General features: G+C 38.7%; 1 protein-coding gene and 1 pseudogene across 4 annotated transcripts in view; both read left to right on the top strand.

Annotated features, from left to right (window-relative positions):
- Window positions 1-15,148, top strand: part of ARHGAP6 (Rho GTPase activating protein 6) — a 524,611-nt gene that overhangs the window by 342,035 nt on the left and 167,428 nt on the right. The gene's annotated exons all lie outside the window — the stretch shown is intronic.
- LOC107970924 (aspartate aminotransferase, mitochondrial-like) overlaps window positions 1-15,148 on the top strand; it is a 46,234-nt pseudogene extending 31,086 nt beyond the window's left edge.

Raw genomic sequence — 15,148 nt, 5'->3', positions numbered from 1 at the left:
TGCTCTGTCAAGGGTTTGTTTACAAAAGCCTGGCCAATTTCAAAATGAAGCTGCCTTTGAGTTGTCCCTGTTTCATCTCACTGTTTGGAAAATAAATCTGAACCATTAAGATGTAAATACATCAAGTTAGAAGCCAAAGGCAGTGAAAACCAAGTAAAAGCAAGAAATGTACCACGATTTAACTATTCTCCTGGGAGGAAAAATATACATGGTAATAATTTTTGTATCTTATAATTTTATTATTAAATTAAGGGGAGAGAAATTTGAAATCAGCATAATATCTATTTTGTGTAGTATTTAACACTATGATGTATATTGACAATTGATAATGAATCAAAATATGTTCGGGTAACTGTATGTTCATTAAATTAGAGTTTGGTAATGAGATAGAAAGAGAGAATGAGAGGGGTACAGGTGTAAGCAGCAGTTCTCAAAGTGTAATCCCGGAACCATCAGCAGCTGCATCACCCTGAAACATTAGAAATGCAAATTCTCAGGCCCTGTTGAAGACCTACTGAATCAGAAACTCTGGGGATGGGGCCCAGTAATCTGTGTTTTAACAAGCCCTCCAGAGGATTCTGATGCATACTCCAGTTTAAGAAGCACTTCTATGTAGATGGATGGATGGTTGGATGGCTGGCAAGATATGTGGGTACAATGACACATACATATGTAAGTACAAGTATAGGTATGGGTATAAATACAAATATGAATACAAATACAGATATAAATACAGATATTTTGAGAGAGATATAGATAGATAGATATAGATATAGATATAGAAATGTGGAGTTACCATCACAGGACTTTTTTAGAGGAGCAAATTATTTCCTTTTACTTATTATATGATTGAATAAAAGCTGTTCTTTTCTCTAGGCAATGGGTCTATCATTTATAAACTGAGAAAATCTACTGGTGGTCCATTTGTTGAACCATTTTCCATTAGGTTCACTTAAAGTGTTTGTTCCATCAAGTCTGCCACCTGGGTGGTTTCCTTCACTGCAAAACTGGTTTGCTCTTCCCTCCCCTCTGTCTTCTTGGCAGCTGCTGTCTGCCCTGGTTCTTATCCATTGGTAGATCTGATTGCTTTGGGGATTGGATCAACAGTTGAATCCTCACAGGATTTTGAAGCCAACAATATCCTACATATTGGTCCATTTTTCAGAATTTCTTCATTTGTGTTTTATCCTTCCATTTTTCTTTCTAAGCATATATAATTTATTTAGATTGGTGCAGAAGTAATTGCGGTTTTGCCATGGAAAGTAATGGCAAAAACCGTAATTACTTTTGTACCAACCTAATAATTTCAGCCAACTATTCATATGCAGCACTGTTTACAATGGGGATGAATAAGTAACAGCTAAATATCTGATAAAAGGGGATGTTTTAAATATAGTAGATTGCAAAATAATATGATACTTTTTGAGAAGAAAATTTCAATATGCAAAAAATATAGGGGATAATGTTCATTAAGCCATAATCAATGATTGTAGGATTATGGATGATTTTAATTTTACTCATTTTGCTTATTTTTATATTTATGATTATATTAGTTGTAAGCTCAAATTGCTGTTATAAGCAAAGATAATGCAGATTTATATGTATATATATAAAACAGTAAAATAAATTGATTGTATTTTTTATCTTCTTCCTTTCCCCACTATGCTATGAACTTAAAGGCCAGCAATTATGCCAGCTGTATCTATTCATCATTTTTCACATTAAAAGCAATATTGCTGGATAGTAGAATTAAATGACAACTCTGCTTTTGGAAATGACAGGAAGTCTGCTGTAAATAGATAATTGATGTAGACGTTAAAGCCAAATAGAATTTCCGTTTATGGAGAAGGGAATATTTAAGGGTATGTGGCTATAAGAAAATATTTCCTTTTGCTTTTAACACAAGATGTAATATGACTTGTCATGCTCAGGATGTGTTTTGAAGTGGATAATGGCACTTTCCCTAATATTTGGAGGCACCGGGCTTGATCCTCTTTTGAAGGCCTTCCTTTGAAGATAAACATAGACATTGGTTTTAGCTTAATTCTCCATCCCTAAAATTCCTTCCTGCTCTAAAATTCTGTAATTCCATAACAACAGTGTATAAGCCATAATTATGAAATGGAAAAATGAGCCATTCTACTTGCCATCCTTCATGTAAAGCTGCACTATGGAATCCTGCTCTAAGGTGGGGCCGGTGTCATTTCTCCAAGCAGTATGATGCCCTGGAAGAAAGCAATGTACAGTGGCCTGTGATTCTGGACCTTGGATCACTTTGATGCCCTTGGCTTATAATAAAAGCAAAATCCATTTAAGTCACCTTAAATAATTAGGAATTTTAGAGGCTCATGTCACCAAAATCCATAAGTATGTAGGGTTTCATCCAGTGACTTGACCTTTTTCCTGCAGTGCTCTTCATTTTATGTCCCTCTAAGTGTCACCTCTAGGCTGATAGCAACAGAACCTGTGGCAGTTTGGGGATAAATATGACGATGTCTAAGCTAGTGTTTCTCAACTGTGGGTGACCACCCCAGGAGACATCTGGCAAAGTCGGGAAACATTTTTGGTTGTCACAAGTGGAGAGGTGCTACTGGCATCAAGTGAGTAAAAGCCAGGGATGCTTCTAAACATCTTCGGTGTGCAGGACAGCCCCACAAGAGAGAATGATCCAACCCAAAATGTCAATAGTGCTGAGTAACTCTGGCATAGAAGAAGAAAGGTTTCCTCTGCCTATAACTCACTTACTTTCTAGGAAACATTTCCAAAGGCTTCCAGCCACATTTCCCTCACATGCTGGTGCCTATAGTATAAAAGGCTTTAGGCCTGGGTTCTGAGATCAATCGTGGGTGGGGAACAGTATTACCAAGATCAGCTCACTGAGCCCCAAAATGCATGTGGCATGTCCATGCTATACACTGTCAACCAGAACAATAAATACCCGTCATACAATAGTACTATTTTGTTATTAGCAAGAGAGGGGAATTCAGGCATCATTACTATTCAGCCCTAAAAAAGAAGAAATTCCTGTTATTTGCAACAACATGGATGAATCTGGAGGACATTGTGTTCAATGAAATAAGCCAGGCACAGAAAGCAAAGACAAATGCTGCACTTTCTCACTTACATGTGGAATCTAAAAAAGTTGAACTCATAGATGCAGAGACTAAAATGGTGCTTTCCAGAACCTGGGGGTGGGGCTGAGGGTTGGAGAGATGTTGGTCAAAGGATGCAATATTTTACTTAGACAAAAGGAATAAATTCAAGAGATCTATTGTACAACATGGTTACTATAATTAATAGCAATGTATTTTATTTTGAAAATCACTAACAGAGTAGATTTTAAGTATTCTCACCACAAAAAGTGACAGCTATGTAGGTAATGCATATGTTAATTGGCTCAATGAAGCCATTTCACAATTGTATATGTATGTCAGGACATCATCTTGTACACAATAAATATGTACAATTTTTATTTGTTAATTTTTTAAAAAATCCTGTGAACTGCTAAAGAATAAACATACTCTCCAAACCTTTCTGTGGGATTTGGGGAAGTGTTTCTTCACCTGTATTTTTTTCTGGGTTATCTGCATTGATATCTTTCTAGAAAAGGATATGACTGGAAGTGGCTTATTGACAATCTGGATTTTCCCAAGAGAAATTACCTTCAACCAGGAGAGATGACTACTTTAAAGAAGGGCTTTGCAGAACCTATGTCTTTACTGAGTCATTCAGCAATCCAAGTGAGAGATGATGTTAGCTTGGACCAAGATGGAACCATTGAAATTATGAGAAGAGGTCAGAGTCTGACATATTTTGAAGGTACAGCCAACAAGATTTACTGACAGATTGACTATGGATTGTGAAATGGACCCATTGGTGATAGAGAGTAGAAGTTTTGGCCTGATCTACTGGAAAAATTGAGTTGCTATTGACTTAGATGGGGAACACTATAGAGAAGAATATTGAGAAGAAGTTGAAGAACTCAGGGAATTCAAGAAAAAAATGTCCTAGTTGGAGATATAAACTAGGTAACTATCAGTGCATAGATGTCATTTAAAGATACAAGGTTGGTTAAAATCACCAAAGAGGAATTGCAGATGAAAAATAAAGGAGATTCAAGAACAGAGCCATGGTGAATTCCAACATTATGTTACATTCAGAGAGGTGATAGACACTCAAAAGAGTGTGGCATCCACAAAGCTTATTCTCACATTTGTTAATTGACGTCAAAAACATGGCTGGTTGTTTTGGTTTTGTTTTTAACTTAAGCTCTTTCAAATTCTGGAACTTGGGTGTCTTTCCCTAAAAGAGAAAAAACAGCCTTCGTCTTTTGAGCAAGCCAGGAAGCCTCTTCCTGCCGTCAATTATTAATTTTCTTAACATCCACTTATCATCTAAAACAGGGGTTCCCGACCCCCGGGCCGCAGACCAGTACCAGTCCATGGCCTATTAAGAATGGGACTGCACAGCAGGAGGTGAGTGGCGATCGAGTGAGCATTACTGCCTGTGCTCCGCCGCCCGTCAGATCAGTGGTGGCATTCATTAGAGTCTCATAAGAGCGCGAACTCTATTGTGAACTGTGCAGGTGAGGGATCTTGGTTGCAAGCTCCTTATGAGAATCTAACTAATGCCTGATTATCTGAAGTGGAACAGTTTCATGCCGAAATCATCCCCACCGCACTGTCTGTGGAAAAATTGTCTTCCACAAAACCGGTCCCTGGTGCCAAAAATGGCTGGGGTCAGCTAATCTAAAACATAGCCAAGCTATGGGCTAAGGAACTTACCTTGCTTTTTTTTTTTCCATCTGGGCAAATGGTTCATCCTGCCCCTCCAGGGTGAGAAATGCCTGTCCCTTTCTCTCAATCTGTATATGCAGGCTAACAAAAGATATTTTTCAGAGATGATTTATTTCACCAGAACAATTATTGATAATTTGCATTTATGGACACTTGGTGATCTTATCAATATTTTTATGTTTTCTCTTTTTTAACTTTTAAGTTCAAGGGTACATGTGCAGGTTTGTTACATGGATAAACTTGTATCATGGGGTTTTGTTGTACAGATTATTTCCTCACCCGGGTATTAATCCTAGTACCCATTAGTTATTTTTCCTGTTCCTCTCCCTCCTCCCACCCTCTACCTTCTGAGAGGTCCCCAGTGTGTGTTGTTCCCCTCCATGTGTCCATGTGTTCTCATCATTTAGCTCCCACTTATAAGTGAGAACATGCAGTATTTAGTTTTCTGTTCCTGTGTTAGTTTGCTAAGGATATATACCATGGAATAGCATGCAGCCATAAAAAAAGAATGAGATCATATCTTTTGCAGGGACATGGATGGAGGTGGAGGCCATTATCCTTAGCAAAATGTTTTCCCTTTTTGTGGGACATTATCTTGAATTTCTCAGAAATCAACCACAAATTTAAAGAGTGAACACTGGATATCTATTGCAAATTTTTCTAAAATAACATACATAAATCTAGCTATGAGAAAAACAGCTTTCAATTTTTATTTTGCATAAGAGTTTCTTGGAAAGTTTCTTAAAATGCAGATTCCTTGACATCAGAAGTTCTGTTATGATCAATTTGGGACTGGACTCCAGCTGGTCCATTTCATCCATCCCACACCATTATCTGATTACAGGGCAGAGGATCCACAAGCTGTTCAGGAGCTCATATAAATTTCTGCAAGCTGAAAAGGAAATTATTGACTCCCAAAGTAATGATGTAAATACTCACCTATATATCTAAAAACATAGCAAGTGCCAATTTCATTGTCAATTAGTATTTTTAACAATCTCATCACATGTAAAAACAATTCGTAATGTACATTTTGTTCTCTTAACAAGTATTCCTGAACACGTACAATAATTACTTAAAAAATCACAGCCAAACGAGAATCCGATGAATTACTTATTGCCAAATCATGTCAAAATCAAAATTGTAAAAATTCTTGATAATACAAGGAGATGAACCTCAAAAGTAAGTGCTTAAAATAGCTCAGAGCTCCTGGAACTCACTTTTAACAAAAAGTAACCCCAGGTGATTCTGTATTTGATCTTTTGCCCACACTTGGAGAATCTAAGGTCTGTGTGGGGATGCTTCATATCATCAAAGCATACTTGTCTTCTTTCAATCATTTATCAAAATTCTTAGCACCTAAACCTAGCATCTTAGCATGATGCTAGATTATAAAAATACAGTGATAAACAATCTTACTAATTGTGAAGCCTCCAGCCCAGTAAGAGAGACAGCCAATAGACAAATGCACAAACAAGTAAAATCAATTACAGGTTGAGATAAGTGCTAAGAAGAAAATCAACAGTGTGTTGAGATCAAGAAGCCAGGAAACATTAACATCAGATTGGGGAGGTCAAGGAAGGCTTTTTGAGCAGATGATATTTAAGCAGAGACCAGAAAAAGGAGGAGCCAGCCCTGTGACTGACGCCTTAGGAAAGCAGTTCAAGCAAAGGAAACAGCATAGACAGAAACCCCTAATCAGGACCCAGCTTGCCTTGTCCATGAGTGTTTGAAGAACAGGAGGAAAGAGAGGAGGCATGAAAGGTGAGGCTAAGGAAGTTGGTCCAGACCCTTTGACATAGGCAAGTTCTATGTGGATGGATTTTATTCTAAGTGCAATGGAAGCCCATTGATGATCTTTGCTTGCTTGTTTGTTGTTATTTTTTTAAGGTTGGATATGGTGTGGTACTTTGTGTAGCAGTTGAACACATAACTCGAGCCAGACTGCCCAGGGAGGAATTCTGGCTTTGCCTCTTATAGGCAGAGTAAAGTTGAGCATGTTCTAACCTCTCTTCACTCACTTCCTCATTGTAAAATGGAAGTAATAACAGTACCTACCTCTTAAGGTTGTTTAGCAGATTTAATAAATATGTGATATGCTCTATGTATGTCTCAAAATGAAGAATTGTCTTTAAGAAGATTACTGTTATTTCCCCCATGAACAAATTGAGTAAGGACAAGAGCAGATGGCTAGGTTGTCTGGAAGGCTGCTAAATTTGTTTGGGAGAAATGTGATGGGGGCTGGAATTGGAGTGATGAAAGTAAAGATGGAGAGGAGGGGTCAGATTTCTGATTTATTTTGGTTGCAGAATTGACAGAAGTTGGTAATAGATTAAAAGTAGAACATGCAGTGAAGAGGAGAATAAAGAAAATGACTTAGTTCCTGGCTCAACTAACTGGGTGGATAAAAATAATCATTATTTAATAATCATCATCATCATCATCATGATCCACAACAACACTGATTAAGCGAGTGCTGCATACCAGGCAGGCATTGTGATAAATGCTTTGTAAACACCTCTAAAGACGTGGGAGGCTAGGATACCAAAACATTTGCCAGAAGAGAAAGTCAAGAGTTCATTAGTGGATAAGGGAAGTTTGAGATGACCCTGAGACACCAGGTAGAAGGGTCAAGAAGGCAGCTGGATAGTCAGCTCCATAAACACAAAGATGATTGGTTTGGAGATAGTATTTGAGAGTCCTGAACTTTGCAATGGGATTTACCACCATGTTTTTTTGTATAATGGCTTGGGCTGTTACGATAATATTTTTGTCTTTTTTGGTCTAATTCTTTTTAGTTCAAGACCTGCTTTGTAAAAACCTTAGTGTCAATCGAATTTTCAGTCAGTTCTCCATAATGTAAAATAAAGTATTGCATTAACATTTCTGACTCTGAAACAACTCTACTGAACTAAACTACTTAATCTGAAGTTTGTGTTGTGTGTGTCTGAAACATTTCCTCATCAAAATTCAAAGAAACTTTAGTTCAAGTTATGGCCTGAAATCAACAGAATTATATTAATTCATATGGATATAGAAAATCATTTATTTACAGTATTTAAATTGACATTTAAACAGTTTTTCCAATCCCACACAGTTAGTGGCATAAGGTCTTGAGAAAGCATGAAACATTTTTTTTTATCAGCCTCATATTTCGTTGAGCTTGCCAAACACAGTTCATTTTCCATAGAAATTTGCAAACCTGAGTAGTGGCCAAATTTTCGGAGTCGCTGAATGTAAGCCAATGAATAAAATTGTTAAACCCTTTGATTTCCCCCCACTTTTTTCCCTTAAAAAGTAACATAGCGTGTGCCTGAGTTTTATTTTTTGACATCTATTACCCACAACACTCGAGTGTGTTTCAGAATCAGCCTGTATGGACATTTCAGTACAAAATGAACACAGCCGGCCCTTTGGGAAACGTTCATTTGCAGCTTTGTTATCCTTAGACAGGAAGCCTTCTCCTCCACACTTCGATCGACATTTTTCAGAAGGCAATGGCATCAACCTTTAAAAATGGATACTTTCAAGGGTTTAAAGGTTGAGATTTTTAAGACAAACCCAGAATAGGCAAAAGTTACATATTGGCCAAAAATGTGACTCCAGAAACCATGTGTTGTAGCTAACTGGGGCCACTAGCAAATCTTTCTTTTGAGACTTCTGTCCTGTTAGCAGAATGCACTGATCGAACTAAACCTTGAGCATGACACAGGATAGAACTAGTTATTGTTAAGAAAATAATGTTCAAGGGCATTGGTCCATTGTACCCAGGAATAGTTTGGAAAGATGAAGGATATGGAAACAAACAAGCAAAAAAAGAAGAATTAAAATTAATAATTAAAATGTCAGTAACTGTAATGTATTTCTCTTAGTGGATGATAAAATTACATAAGAATGTCGACCTTTTCTTTAACCCAATGACCATAGTGGCAGTCTCTTCATTGGACTGCTTCCTTCATTGGCATCGCCTTCTAATTTCATTTTTACTTATAATAGTGAAAATGCACAATGGCCCCTGGAGGCAATACCCTAATTTTTTTGTTTAAGTGCTCAAAAAAGTATATCCTTTCCCTGCGAAAAAGGCAGAGGGTCACAATTAATTACTGAATTTCAGCTATGAAAAACCCACTGAACTGTGAGAGTCCATTGTGCTTAAGTTGCATTTAATCTCTTTGGAGATGCCAACTACCTGATATACAAGAGCAACTGTAAGTTCCAAAAAAACTCACAAATAGGAACCATAGACATGGAGAGAAGGGAGCCACTACTCAGAAATGAAGGATTTGGGGAGGAGTGGGGCTGAACCATGAAGCCAGAACAGAATTTTTGTCAGTGGCCTAGAAGCAAAGCTGAGAAGAAGGGTCTGAATGTGCTGGGGACCAGTGGTTGTAGCTCCACACTGAGATGGAAGCCTCCTCTCACTGTAGCTTCTGCCAAAACACATAGGTAAATTTGCAGGAGTAATGGTGACCTCGGAAGAGCCTGGTGTAATTGGGGAATGATTGTTGCAAGGGAATAAGAGCCAGTATTTCATTTGTTCTTTTGTGTCTGGCATTTTTCACTCAGTATAATGTCCCCAGGGTTCATCCATGTTGTAGTATTTATCAGTACTTCATCCCTTTTTGTGGCTGAATAATATTCTATTGTAGGGATATGACACATTTTGTTTATTCCTTCATCTGTTGATGGATTATTTGGGTTGTTTTGACTGTTTGACTATTAAGAATAATGCTGTTAGGAACATTCATATGCAAGTTTTTGTGCAGACTTACATGTTTTTCATGTCCATATTTCTTGGGTATATACCTAAAAGTTGAATTGCTGAGTATAATGGCAAATGTATGTTTAACATTTGGAGACACAATCTCACCAGCACTATGTAAGGGTTCCACATCCTTACCAACAGTTTTTTTTTTTTTAAAGCTATCCTAGTGGGCGTGATGTGATAATTTTTTTTTTTTTTTTTTTGAGATAGAGTCTCACTCTGTCACTTAGGTTGGAATGCAGTGGCACAATCACAGTTCACTTCAGCCTCGACCTCCCTGGGCTCAGGTGATCCTCCCACTTCAGCCTCCCAAGTAGCTGGAACTATGGGCATGCACCACCACACCAGGCTATTTTTTATTTTATTTTAATTTTTGTGCAGACGAGGTTTTGCCATGTTGCTCAGGTTGATCTCGAACTCCTGAGCTCAAGTGATCCGGCCGCCTTGGCCTCTCAAAATGCTGGGATTACCGGCATGAGCCTCACTGTGATTTTGATTTGCATTTCCCTGATGGCTAATGATATCAAGCATCTTTTCATATGCTTATCAGCCATTTGTATATCTTCTTCAGAGTAATATTTATTCAGATTTTTTTTCTTATTTTTCAATTAGGTTGTCTTTTTATTATTGAATTGTAAGAGTTCTTCAGATTCTGGATACAAATCTCTCATCAGATATGTGAGTGAGCATTTTTTTCAAATGATTTTTTTTCCCTCCAGCAATCATACTGCATTTCTACCATCTACTGTAAACTGCCATATGTCTACCTCATTTATCTCAACTTTTTAACTTTTTAACTTTTACACTTTTCTTCCTAGTGGGTGCTTGGGGGCTTTCAGCCTTCTGTGCCTGGGGAGGACTTTCAGAACTAAGAGCTCCCCAGGGTGTCTGACTCAGAGGATCACAGTGACCCAAGGCTCTCTCCCTCCGAGATCCTCTAGTTGTGCATTCCAGACAGGGAGACTGCCCGGCCGGCTCCTCTAGCACTTTGAGCAGTGTCCCTCCCTGCCTCCTGTCTCCTTCTCTGTTCCCACACTGCACAGGGGCTCTGCGTGGGGAGTATGGGGGCTCGCTACTGCCTGGAGCTGCTGCTATTGATGAGGTGTAAGAACCCTGGAGAGGTAAGAAGATAGGGTGTGTGTATTTCAGGCTCTGTGTTTCGTGCCTACTGCTAGAAGCAAGGTAGGACCCAAGCCAGGAAGACGTGAAAGATTCCATGGGGTAATAATCCCAGAGCAGCATCTGGAAAAGGTGAACATAAGCAGGAAAGAAGGAGGGAAGTAATAGCGTTGGAGGGATTTGCTCAATGTGTCCTGGCGCTTGAGTCTCTTTTAACATCAAAGCTCAGGTGGTTCAAATGACAGTCACACTGCCTCTGCCTGTTGCTTTAAGAGTAAATTCAGAGTCTTCAAACCAGGCTTATTGGAATATTACATACCATTGCCAAGACATTTATATTTTTATTGAAAGTTCAGAGCAAATCATAGTAAGGACCCACCATTTCTTCTGCACCATTCCTTTTGGCTATTTTCTCAGTATTTGAAAATCAATGGAATTTGACTTTAACATGCACATTGGCTTATAATGTTACTGTTGCATGGGTCTTAATGTTACTGTTCCAGTCCAGTGTTTTTGTGCTAGAGGTAAGGAAACTGAAGTTCAGAGTGAATCAGGCATTGCCAGGATCACCAGACTAATCCAGGATGAGCCAAAACATCATTGCTATGGAGTGTCTCTTTGGGTCTCAATCATTGGGTACTATATAATGACTGACGATTGGGGACAAGGGCATAGGTTGCCCTTTTCCTTAGTATGATGAAGGATCAAGATTCTATAACATCGATAACTGATTAGGGTACTAATGTGGAACCACAAAATGTGGTTCAGCTCTGTCCTGTGGCCACTCCATGCAGCAAAGACAGATGGCTGGTTCAGAAAACTTTGGTTTTGTTGTTTGCATACAATAAAGGTAGCATCTGGTGCAAATTTTATTTTTTTAATGATTCCAGGGTTTTTTCTTTAATGATTTCATAGAAAGAACCTTAAAACTCATCTTTTCAGAATATTAATTTAGATTGTTACCGAAGTGTTCACAGAGCCTAATTAAATACTTGCTGGTTTCATATAGCTACAAGTAAAAGCTGCTTTGAATCCTTCCTAAACTTATATTGGTTTATTTGGTGAATTGTGTTTTAACACCAAGAAAGTGAAATCATTGGCTTTTCTACAGATTGGTGATCTATTACCTTAAACAATATGATCAGGCCACATCAATTCATTTGCAAATTTCTTCCTCTCTCTATCATGTGCACATGCCACCATAGGTATAAAGTAATTAAAATATATACGAATTATTTAGTTTGTTGAAAGCCAAGTTGCTTTTGAAGAAAATTTGCTGCTCTTAGATTATGATTATTTACAGTTTGTTAAGTGATTTCATTTTGTAGGCATAGACTTTTTATTGTGATTCTGATTATTTACAGTAATAGCAACTATCAAATCAACTAATGTGGTGGTGATTGCAGATTTTTGGATATCTATTACTGTTTATCGGGAACATTTTTTCACTACCAGAACGGGGGAAAAAAAGCCACAAAAGCAGTAAATCCCATTGCTTTCCAAGTGTCATTGTAAATCCTGCTGATAAGAACTGCACATTTTAGCAATGTTTAATAAGTACTTTAAAAATTGAGAATTGTCTCAAAAGAAACAGATTTTGAAGTTCCTCTGTTGTACCTACTTCCAGATTAAGAAAAATCATTTGTGGAAAACAAGTTGATCCCAAGTTCCTAATCACAGGGAGAAGATGGGATTTTGTAAACCTGCAGAGCCTGAATTTGTTATTGCATGCAGCTGTGCAAATTTGCAAACATTTCCTTCCCTAGTCAGGACCCTATGGAAGGAGCCAGTTTGGACTGCTGCCTTGATAGCTAACATTTGTAGAGGCTGCAGTGCAGGAAGCTACTGGGATATTTGAACTTTGTCATCTATTTTAATCTGAGCACTAAATGCCAGGCAGAGAGAGTATGCAAGCCAATTAGTTCTGCTTCAATGTCATGGTAGGGATATATCAGTAGCCTTATTATTCTTGTCATTCTCGGTGAATTTCAGAATGCTGCTTGAAATGGGCTTTCTGTATGTGTTGAGTGTGTGTTCAGTGGGCTGTCTGGGAAGGAAGATAGGGGAGGGCCAAGGCCTGGGTCTCCTAAAACACATGATTATTTCATTGAACTAATCAGTGAGAGAAAGACAAGGCCTTGTGGTTTCTACGAGCACTGGACTTGCGTTTATTTGTTTTCAATCCATCCTTTGGAACTAGAGAAGGCATGAGGACCATCCATGAGCAGGTTCACACTCAAAGCTGGTTGCCCTTACCCTGGTTGCCATGGCAATGTTGTCCTAGCGTAGGGGATACTTGCCTATGTTTGTAGCTGTCTCCTCCCCATCTTTGGCAGTTTAGCACAAGAGGCAACTCCCTCATGCAACTACAGAGCATTTAATGAGTTAGGGATTCTTCATTTTGAGTTACAGTTAGCTCTCTAGTATATTTTTGGGAGGACAAATGGGCAGGAAAAATTAAGTCACAGGAGACAAGCTTCATGACTCTAATGGAGTTGAATTGACATTTGCCATTAAAAATAGCTATAGATTGTTTAATTAGAATCCTAGAGGCGGATGACGAATTAGTTTATCTTTCAAATGGTACTCATAAAAAATGGGGCAGTGTGTGTATGTTTTAAAAGAGCCTAACTTCTTGTTAAAATTTAAAGTTCAAACCCTCATTTGTAAATTGGTGATAGAGACAATTCTATAACGTTGTGAGAATTAAATGAGCTAATACATGTCATGTGCTTAGAATAGTGCCTGAAATATAATGAGCCCAGTAAATGTTCAGTGTTATTATTATCATTACTTTTATATGACAGCATCCTGGGTGTTTAATGCTAATGATGGCTCATTGAGCAGATATTAAGCATACTGACCAGTTTCCAGGTATTTTTCCAAATCTGCCTCAAGGAGCTTGACAGCTAAGGGGGAGACAAAAGTAGAAAGAAGCAGTTGTTTGAAATAGAGGCATGGTCAACATATCCTGGGAAACCTCTGAGCCTGTGCACTCCAGCCCTGTGGACTAGCGAGAGAGGTTTCTAGAAGAGGTGACATTGAGGTGATGGTCATTGATGGCTGCTCCCAGATGTGTGGATATGGGGGCAAGGAGACAGGGGAACCTCACTTCCAGGAGTGCCAGCCAACGTAGAGCAGTGAGAGAAGATTTCTAGAAGAGGTGGCATTGAGGTGAGGGTCACTGATGGCTGCTCCCGGATGTTTGGGATACAGCAGCAAGGAGGCAGGGAGATCCTCACTTCAGAAGTGCCTTGAGTTGGTTATTTGGACAGATAGGGTGTTCGATGGCCTGGGTCTCTCAGATATTCTCAGCTGCCCAAGGTCAGTGCTTAATCGTCTTCTCTCCTTACAATACACTGCTTTATATTCTCCATGGCTGTAGGGGTTTTATTCTGTAACAATTTTGTAACAAAAACTTCTTAAAAGAATCATTCTTTTGGAGAGTGGTGGTTCTGAAAATCATGAGAATTAAGGCATCTTAAATTACTGCCCACTTTATGGACAGAACCACTCATTTCTCATTATTCTGCCAGATCCAAGCAAATCTCAGAACAGAACTTATCCCAGACTAATTGAATAACCTTGAATTCAGTAGTTACACTCATGGCTAAATTTATTATTTTCTCCTCCTTATCACTCGGGTAGACACAATCACTTTCAGAGGTTCTTCAGTCTGATTTACAATTAGCTCCTTAGCACATCTTTGGAAGGTCAAACAGGCAGGAACAATTAACTCACAGGAGACAAGCTTCTTGTAACCTCCCAAGAAACAAATAACACACTCACTTCTAAGTAAGTTCTGAAGAAGCAAATAACTATTCTAACTTCTGTCGGACGGTTTTTAAAAATTTTGTTTTAATTTACTTTTTTTATTTTATAGATTTAGAGAGTGGACATGCTTTCTTACATGGATATATTGTGTAGTGGTGAAATCTGGGCTTTTAACAGGATAGTTTTGATTTAGAGACATTAGCTGACTTAATCACGGGACAGCACTTTCTTTATTTTGCAAATTCTCCTTAACACCCCTACCACTCCCCAAGCTGTTTTGATTTGTTTAGATCCCTGTTGTGACTCCAGACATTGCCAAAGGTCCCCTAGGAGACACAACTGTACCCGCTTAAGAACCACTCATCTAGAGGAAAACGGTTTGGTAAAGGCCGGGTGCAGTGGCTCGCGCCTGTGATCCCAGCACTTTGGGTGGCCGAGGCGGGCAGATCAGGAGGTCAGGAGATTGAGCAATCCTGGCCAACATGGTAAAACCCTGTCTCTACTAAAATACAAAAAAATTAGCCAGGAATGGTGGTGCCTGGCTGTAGTCCCAGCTACTCAGGAGGCTGAGGCAGGGGAATCGCTTGAACCTGGGAGGCGGTGACTGCAGTGAACCGAGATTGAGCCACTGCACTCCAGCCTGGCGACAGAGCGAGACTCCATCTCAAAAAAAAAAAAAAAAAAAAAAGTAAAA

Source organism: Pan troglodytes, chromosome X (assembly GCF_028858775.2).
Source record: "Pan troglodytes isolate AG18354 chromosome X, NHGRI_mPanTro3-v2.0_pri, whole genome shotgun sequence".
NCBI classification, from domain to species: Eukaryota; Metazoa; Chordata; class Mammalia; order Primates; family Hominidae; genus Pan; species Pan troglodytes.
This window is presented reverse-complemented; position numbering and strand designations above follow the sequence as displayed.